A 9032-nucleotide genomic window follows, 5' to 3' on the forward strand; every position below is an offset into this window, starting at 1 on the left:
GGCTCATGGTCAAGCCACCTCATGTCTACCACCTCTAATTGCTCAGTTGATGAGTCCCACGGCCACACACTCATTCTTGGCCTGTCCTGCCCGTGGCCATTCCAAAGTGGAAGAGCCAGCCCTACCCTGGAAGTCACCCCAGGCAGGCAGAGGGAGTGGCATGTCCCGGTTCCTGACTCGCTGCCCCACTCCCCTGACTCGATGGCAGGAGTGGCCACTTCCTCTAGCCAGGCTGGGCCAGCAGTTGTGCTGCCTATAAATAGAAGAGTGAGATTCCTCATGGCGCAGTGAATGGCGCTGACATCCTGCCTTTGCCTGACTGAGCCCTGAGTCACAGGGCCCTGCCGGAGGACTGCCCGGGGTGGGCCAGGCCTGCGCACTGACAAGGCCTCAGAGGAAGCGTTAGGGCGGCCTGAGGGTCCCTGGGGAGGCTGAGTGAGGCTTAAAGAAATGCGGCTGGCATTTCCTCCCAGGGAGGCCTGCCAGGGCTGCGCTCTGCCTTGCTCTTGCTGAGGAGGGAGGGAGTGCGTAGAGGGTCCAGTGTGTGCCTGTGTGTGTATGTGTGTGCATGTGCGTGCGAACCATGGAAAGGTGCCTGGCTTCAGGAGGCTCGGCAGCCCCTGCTGAGTGTGCTATAAAGAGGGGATATTGCAAGCCCCCTCTGCTCTCCTAGCACCCTTGCTCCAGCTTTGCTCATTAAAAAGTCAAAAGCAAACCCTCACAGAGATAGATCTGCCCACAGGAAAACTGATGGGAATGGTAGAAAATCGGACTCTATGGGCCCAAGTGACAAGAAGGGCAGACATGGATCTGGGACAGGAATGTGTAGCAGGACACAGCTGGGGGACTCAAGCCACCACTGTCTGTCGTTCTGCCCAAGAGCTGGAGGGATGGACATTCTTACCAGCTGGCTGGAGTCACCGACCCCCTTGGGCAGGGTAGAGCAGCCCAGTGGCCTCTGGGCCATCGAGAGGAGGGGAGCCCCTGATAAGAGGCAGTGTGGTGGCCCAGACCCTCAGGTGCCCACTAGCAATGCTCAGCTTGAATGCAGCCTGCTCTGAGCCATCTGTGCGACCAGCCCATCTAGCAGGCTCTCCCCTCTGGCTGGGTCATTTGCCACCTCCACCCCAGTCATCTCACCCTCTCGCTTACACAGTCCATTTCATTTTGTTTTCTCATTTATCTCTTTCTTTGCCACTGATTCATGTACTCCATGAGGGTGTGGAGCGGGTCAGTGCTTGCTAAATGGAGAAATGAATAGCCTGTGCATAGGCACACACTCGTGGGCACACACACACACCCACACCCACACCCACTCACAGAGTTCTGGTATAGGTTAGCTAGCAAGTCTGAGCAGCTCACTCCCTCACTGTCACCTCCAAATCCCTCTCCCACTGGGGCAGAAACCTCAGCTGAGCAGCTACATTTTTAGTAGCTGCCCCAGGAAGAGTGAGACATTCTCTTGATCCACAGGTAGGCATCAATGATTTCTCAGTCCAGAGGGACCAGGGTGGGAAAACCTGTGTCTGCTCCGGAGGGGAAGTGAATTCCTGCCCCATTTGCAAAGCCCTGCAAGTTTCCTGTTGTCTACAAGTTGAAGCACTGTCTGCCATCTCTGTCGCATGCATGTGTAGCCCTGGTCCATTTGAAAGCCTTGGGGAATTTCCACACTACCCTAAACACTCTCTTCTCTTTTGTGCCCCTGAGCCCTGTGCAACTGATCCTTCACCTGCGAGGTGGCGAACTCCTCTTTCTCCATCCACATCTCTTGCTTACTTTACAAACTCCTAGTTACACTTCAAGACCCAGCCATGATTTCATTTCCTTGCAAGTTTGTGAGCAATATTTACAGCTCTTGTTCCTTCCTTCTCCAATCTGTTCTGAGTTCTCAAGACACACAGATGTACTGGACTAGGGACGGGTAAGGCTCTAATGACCCACAGTGGTCCCTAAGTCAGAGGCACTTGGAAACATGCAGGGCTTTTCTTTCTTTTGGGATCCAACTCAGGTCCTTGTGCTTACGCAGCAGGTGGCGAAACCACTGAGCTAAATCCCCAGCCTGGCAGGGCTTTTCTTGACTGCCACAGTGAGAGGCACTGCAGCTGGCATTTAACAGGCGGGGGTCCAGGAATGGCAACTGGGACACATCATCCCTCCCCAAAGAGTAGCAGCACTCCATCGATAAACACCAGGCTGCCTCCCATTGGATGGGGTGCCCCCAGCCCAGGTCTTGTCAAGGTCACACAGCAACTCGGGCACCCCCTGGGGAGCACTCCTGGGAGATGGGCCTGGGAGTGGCCCTCCGACTCTCCATATCCTTCCATCCTGGCTTGGACTTGGCCACACTGCCAGCACCAGGGAGCTGTGGGAAAGGCACGGGAATGCCCTGCAGCTCCCACCACCTGCTGCACCTTCACCCGCCCGTGTTGGCAGCCAGAGGGCCTGACGTGGCTGAGGATGTGACTGTGGCGTGCAGAACTGGGCTCGGAGGGAGGGGGCGGAGTTCCACAATTACAGTGTCCTGCTCTGTGAACTCATCCAAGACAGAGAAAGCCACCCTTTTGATCTGCGCCTGGGCACCGGGGACTGCAACACTCCAGAGCCCAGCTTGGCCAGAGGAGGTGGCAAGGGAGAGATAAGACCAATGTCCTTTAAACTAGTGCTTATCCCCTGCTCTGTGAAGGCCTGGCTCTTTCCCACATGTCCCACCCTCAGACCCCTATCACAGGCTGGAAGGGATGTGCTACAAATGGAAATTTACACACAAAAAGGGATAATAGGAATTCTTCACTGGAAGAAAGATGGCCTCTTTAATAAATGGTGCTGGGAAAACTGGCATTCCACATGCCAAAGATTAAAACTAGACCCGTATCTTTCACCGTGCACTAAACACAAATTGAAATGGATCAAAGATCTAAATACTAAAACAGAAACACTAAACCTGCTGTAAGACAGAATAGATGGAATTCTTGAAGACAGGGCTGTAGCCAAAGACTTTATGAACGAAAACTGATTGCACAGGAACTATCACAAAGAATCAACAACTGAGACCTCATCTTATTAAAAAGCTTTTGCACAGCCAAAGAAATCACCAACAGAGTGAAGAGACAACCCACAGTGGGAAAAAATTTTTGGCAGCTGTTCCTCAAAGGACTAATATCTAGAATATATAAAGAACTCAAAAAAAAATTAGACCCCTCAAATTTAAAGACACAATCCAGGGCCGAGGATTTAGCTCAGTGGTTCCACCGCTTGCCTCGAAAGTGCAAGGTCCTGAGTTCGATTCCTGGTACCAAAAAAAAAAAGAGCCAACCCAAAAATGAGCATCTGAAATGAATAGACACTTCTCAGATGAAAAAGTTGAAGTGGCAAATAAATATATAAAAAATGTCCAACATCACTGGGAGATATAAATTAAAACAATGCTGAGATTCTATCTTACTCCAGAAAGAATGGCTATTATCAAGAAGTCAACCAACAACAAATGCTGGTGGGACTGTGGGGGAAAAAGGAAGCCTTCCCAACTGTTGGTGGGAGGGCAGACTGGTGCAACCACTGTGGAAATCAGTGTGGAGATTCCTCAAAAAACTAAAACTAGAGGTTCCATTCAACCCAGCTAGTCCCCTTCTTGCTATCCTTTCTAAAGAATTAAAAGCATCATACCACAGTGATATATGTGCACCCATGTTTATAGCGGCACAGTGTGTAATAGCTAAAGCTTGGAAACAGCCCAAGTGCCCATCAACTGACAAGCAGATAAAGAAGACGTATTTTTTATACAATGGAGTGCTATGCTGCCATAAAGAAGGATGAGCTTCAGACATTTATAGCTAAATGGATGGACCTTGAGACCATGCTCTTTGTTTTCGTTTTTGTTTTTTGGTACCAGGGATCAAACTCAGGGCCTTGCGCTTGCCAAGCAGGCACACTGCCACTGCGCTAAATCCCTGACCTCTTCAGACCATATGCTTAAGTGAAATAAATCGGACACACATGTTTAAATACCTCATTATTTCTCTGGTGTGAGAAACCAAAAGTGAAAGTAAGGAGCAAAATGTATAACAGATATTGGTAAATGGGAAAAAAAGGTTCTTTTTATTTTATTTTTTAAATTTAAAAAAAAATTTTTTTGGGGGGGGAATGTTTAATGGGGCCAGGGATTTAGCTCAGTGGTGACACCACCTGCCTCACAAGCACAAGGTCCTGAGTTTGATCTCCAGTACCAAAAAAAAAAAAAAGAAAATGCTTAAATGAGAAGGGGAATAAGGGAAGGGGAGAGGGAAGAAAGGACAAGAGAAAAAGAAAATAGAAGGAAAAAATGGAAACAAAGCTTGTGTAAAGAGAGGAAGAGGGGTTGAAAGAGGAGGGAATGGGAAAAAAAGAAGCAAGATGTATCATGTATAGATACAAATTCCCTATGATGAATGTTATAATTACGTATATCTAAAATGTACCAATAAATGTTTTGGTTCAAAAAAGAGACAGTAGGATAACAAACCCCCATGTCTCCATCACTCAGTTGTGAGAATTATCATCCTGCCTTATCCAGACCCACCCTCCCCCTTCCCCATCCCCATCCTCTAGGTCTTATTTTATTTTATTTATTTATTTATTTATTTGTTTATTTATTTATTTATTTATTTATTTTTTGGTACCAGGGATCGAACTCAGGTCCTTGTGCTTGTGCAGCAGGCAGCAAAACTGCTGAGCTAAATCCCCAGCCCCTCTAGGTCTTATTTTAAAAGCAAACCAGGCATGACATTATTTCATCCATAAATATTTTTTGTGTGTTTCTGAAAGAACTCGTCCTCATAAAAAACAAAACAGACAAAAAACCATAATCCATACCATATCACACCCCAAAAAATTAATAGCTCCTAATATTGTCAAAAAACTGGTCATTATTCAAACTTCTAATGATCACATAATGGCTTTTTGATCATTTGTTTAAACTTAGCTCCAAGTACACATTGCAAGCGGTCAGTATGTCTTTTAGTCTCTTTTGGTCTAGAGATTTTGTTTTGTTCTTGTCTTTGGTTGTGGTTTCTTTATTGGAAGAAACTAGTTGTTTGGCCTGTGGGATATGGTGCTGTGTGGATTTTGAAGATTGCTGCCTCATGGTATATTTTAGGTCAGCAGCACAGCACCTGTCTGGCAAGCGTGAGGTCCTGAGTTCAATCCCCAGTACAAAAAAAAAAAAAAAAAAAGAGGCTTGATCAGATTTAAGTCTTTGTTTTTGCTTTGGTAAGACTGTCATTAGGTATCTCATTGAGTTCTTCCAACAAGAAGCATATAGTGTCCAATTCTCTCTTGCTGATTGTTGTTAATTACTGATGCTTCAAGCAATTCATTAAAAACCAATTTTTTTTTCCAGTACCAGGGATCGAACTCAGGACCTTGCACTTGCGAGGCAGGGACCGGCACCACTGAGCTAAATCCCTGGCTTTTGTGGCTCCTCTCATTAAAAATCATTAACAATTTCAAAACACTGACCACAGAGCATTAACTCAAGCACAGTACTTTTCTAAGCTCAAAACTCTACGTGACAGTGCAGGTCTCAGGCCCATGATACCAGCTTGGGGGGCTGTCCCATGGTGCAGTGAAGCCATGTGGACACATCTTGTCCACTTCAACAAAACCTGAGCAGGCAGTTTGGAAACTGTTGGCCATACCTAACAAACCCAAATCAAACTATCAGTGGCTGAAAGGGAAGTTTACAGTAAGTGGTACCTAAAAATCTTGTAACATGAATGTTATTTCTTGGCTTTTCATATTTTGAATCATCCTGTGGCCAAGGATGCAAAAACTTAATTACAGAGTAGAAGAGAATGTGAATTTTTACATGGACCATGTAAACATTTATAGCCAATGAACGTGGGCTGTGACTAAGGAGAGGAGATGGTAGGGACATCCATGATGCTGCTTTTCCTAAAAAGGGTGGGACAGAATAGACATTTCAGTAGAGTTAGAGGGAGTCAGTAGATATATGCTAGATGTATTACAAATTTCAAAAAGGAAGTTAGGAGTTTAAATAAGTTAAATTCTCTTGTATCTTGTAGATAAGTCAATGGATATTGGTCAAAAGTTACAAACTGAGAAACTCATGTAAACTGGGCAAGGTGGTACATGACTGTAATCCCAGCTATTTGGGAAGCTGAGGCAGGAGGATCAAAGTTAAGGGCAACCTACACAATTTAGTGAGACTGGCTCCAAAATTTTTTTTAAAATGTCTGATGACGTACCTCAGTGGTACAGCACTTGCTTAGTATGAATGAGGCACCCTGGTTTCAATCCTCAACACTGAATTAAAATTTTAAAAAAGAAAGAAACAGATAAATAGCATATGACCTACAGTTACAGAGTTATCTATCAGAAGAATAAAACCACAAAAGGAAATATGTACGATAATTTGCCTTGGGAGTAAAGTAGGGGGGAAGAAGGAAGAATAAGTGAAGAGTCTGGTGATATCCTTTATAAGTTCTTTTGTTCCATTTGATTTGTTAACCTATTCCTGCTTTATTCTGATACTACTTAAAAGGTTAAAAGGGGGTGAAAATCTACTGCCCTGTGCAAGGCAGAAAGGCAGAGGGGCTGACCTGAGCAGACAGATTGAGGACTTCATCCTCTCAGGCTCCTGCCCAAAGCCTCTGGCAGCTCTGGAGTTAGATACTCAGCTAACACATGATCCGTGGGGGAGATTCAGAATGTTCCAGGGAAGAGCTCACATGTCCAACCCTCCGACCAACCCAGAGTGTGCCAAACTATGATTGGCTTCACTAGAATCATGTGACCACTTGGTTGTCAAGCCGAGAGTGGTGGCACTCACCTGTAATCCCAGCTACAGGGGAGGTCTATGTCTGAGTATCAGAAGTTTGAGACCTCCCTGGGCAACTTAGCAAGACAGTGTTCTCAAAATAAAAAGGGCTAGGAATGTAGCTCTATGGTAGAGTGCTTACTTAGCATGCAATAAACAACAAAAACCAAAAAAAAAAAAAACCCTCCAGGACCAAATAGAATGATAAAGCAATCCTTCAAGGAAGAGGGGAGCTACTGTTGGAAGAAAGAGAGAATGGATGCTGAGGAACAAAACCAGCACATGCTTATGGCACTGAGATTCCCAGGGGCCAGTGCCTGGTACAAAGTGCAGGGTGTAGAAAATGTGAGATGACTGCAACAGGAAGCTCTGCTTCAATCAAGATGACAGATGTGGACAAGGAAACGAGTCACTGTTATCCCAGAGAGAATGCGGGAAGAGCCACAAGGATATTCACACAGTTCTAGGGGGAGACTACAGATAATTATCCACTGTCCACTCAGGTGTCATACATTCTGGGGACCCTCCAGGGCTCCCTGCTACAGCACAAAGGCAGATTCAGATCCCCTTTCTGCTCGGGGAAACTACTTCTCTGAGCCTCCACCAGTGAGATAAGTCAGTGGTTCCGGCTGGCATGAGCTTGGTTCAGAAAGCTGGGTACAAAGCTTGCCAGACAGTGAGCCCAGGGCCCCCCACCCACTGCATTCATTCCAGCTTAGCTTAAGACCAAGACACACTCCTTATAGAGTTTGTTTGGTCTGTAAAAGGATACTGGAGAATTATCCAAATGCCTAAAATAACCCCACTGAACCAACTGTCAGAATACTGAATGCCACTGAAACAGAAGCTCCCTGAAGCCAGGCAAAGCTCTGTCTCCTTCTGCTTCTCTCCCTGGTACCTCACACAACACACACATTAAAAAAGACAAAATTGAATAAATGAATGGGAATAGGAAAAAATGAGGTTCTAGAAAGAAAAGTTTCTAGGAAATTTTTGAAATTATAAAAACAGGACATCAATTTGCCAAGACAGACTACTAGAGCAGCCACTCTAGTAGGCTCAGAAGTCAGTCAAGGACTAACAGGGCAAAGAGACAGAACACAAAGTCTGTCCCCCTCCATGGAAAGCAGGACACACTGGAGGAGACAGTGGACAACAAGCCTACTTCGTTTGTTCATTCAACATATGGTTATTACTCACCTGCCATATGCCAGATGCCAGACACCTGCAATGTATCAGGAGCATATGGACGAATACTCATTCCTCCCACCTTCATCCAGGGTCTCACATATGAGGAGCAGAGCAGCCTCTGGGGAACCTGGCCTGTACATTTCCATGTAGACATCTACCCGTAATGTGTCTACAATGAATTGCAAGAATAGCAGCAATTGTTTATAAAGACTCTACTATCTTAGGACCACTTCAATTTTAAATAACAGGAACTCATCTTGAACTGGTGTAAGTCAATAAAAAGGGAAATGCTAAGGGATGTATTCACTCCTAAATATAACAGGGGCTAATTGGGTTCTGGCATAGCTGGATCCAGGAACTACAGTACAAAGACGTCATCGGGGCTCCGTTATCCTGCTCAATTCTTTGGCTCCACTTTGTTCTGACTTCATTCTCAAATGGCCAAATAGTAAAACTGGCCCCTGGTAGCTCCAAGCTCATGATCGCAGCAAAGAGCAAGCACCTCCATCCTGATTATTCCAGCAAAACCTTGGGGTACTGTTCCAACAGCTGGATGGACTTAGGTCCCATGGCCAGATTGCTGGCAATTCTTGTGGTCAGAACACAGGGTGTGGTGTTAGCCTGGATCTGATGGTGACCTGAGGATGGGACGAGGGAACAGCACCAGCTACCCAGTGCGACTAAGATTAGAATTATGACTTCCAAGAGAACAGGCTGTCTTTGGAAAAAGTGATGATGGACAGGCAGCCTCAACACCACCCCCTTCGTCCATGTGCTATGCTCAAAACTAAGTTAAGCCTCCCAGTACTCCTATGTGGTGAAACCATCTTTATCCCCAGTTTACAGGTGGGGAAACCAGCTCACAGAGGCTATCTTGCCAGTGTCACATGCTTCATGTGTGGAGCATTGGGGAGTATCGATTCCATTGTACCAGACAGGAGTTAGTGGAAGGTCAGAGAACACTTGATTGACTAGACCTCATGAATGGAGGGGGAGGGGTAAAAGTAAATAATGGCTGATGAACTTG

The sequence above is a fragment of the Heterocephalus glaber genome, unplaced genomic scaffold (assembly GCF_053883595.1).
Source record: "Heterocephalus glaber isolate CG9 unplaced genomic scaffold, H.glaber_assembly_v1.0 deba00001564, whole genome shotgun sequence".
In the NCBI taxonomy this organism is placed as follows: domain Eukaryota; kingdom Metazoa; phylum Chordata; class Mammalia; order Rodentia; family Bathyergidae; genus Heterocephalus; species Heterocephalus glaber.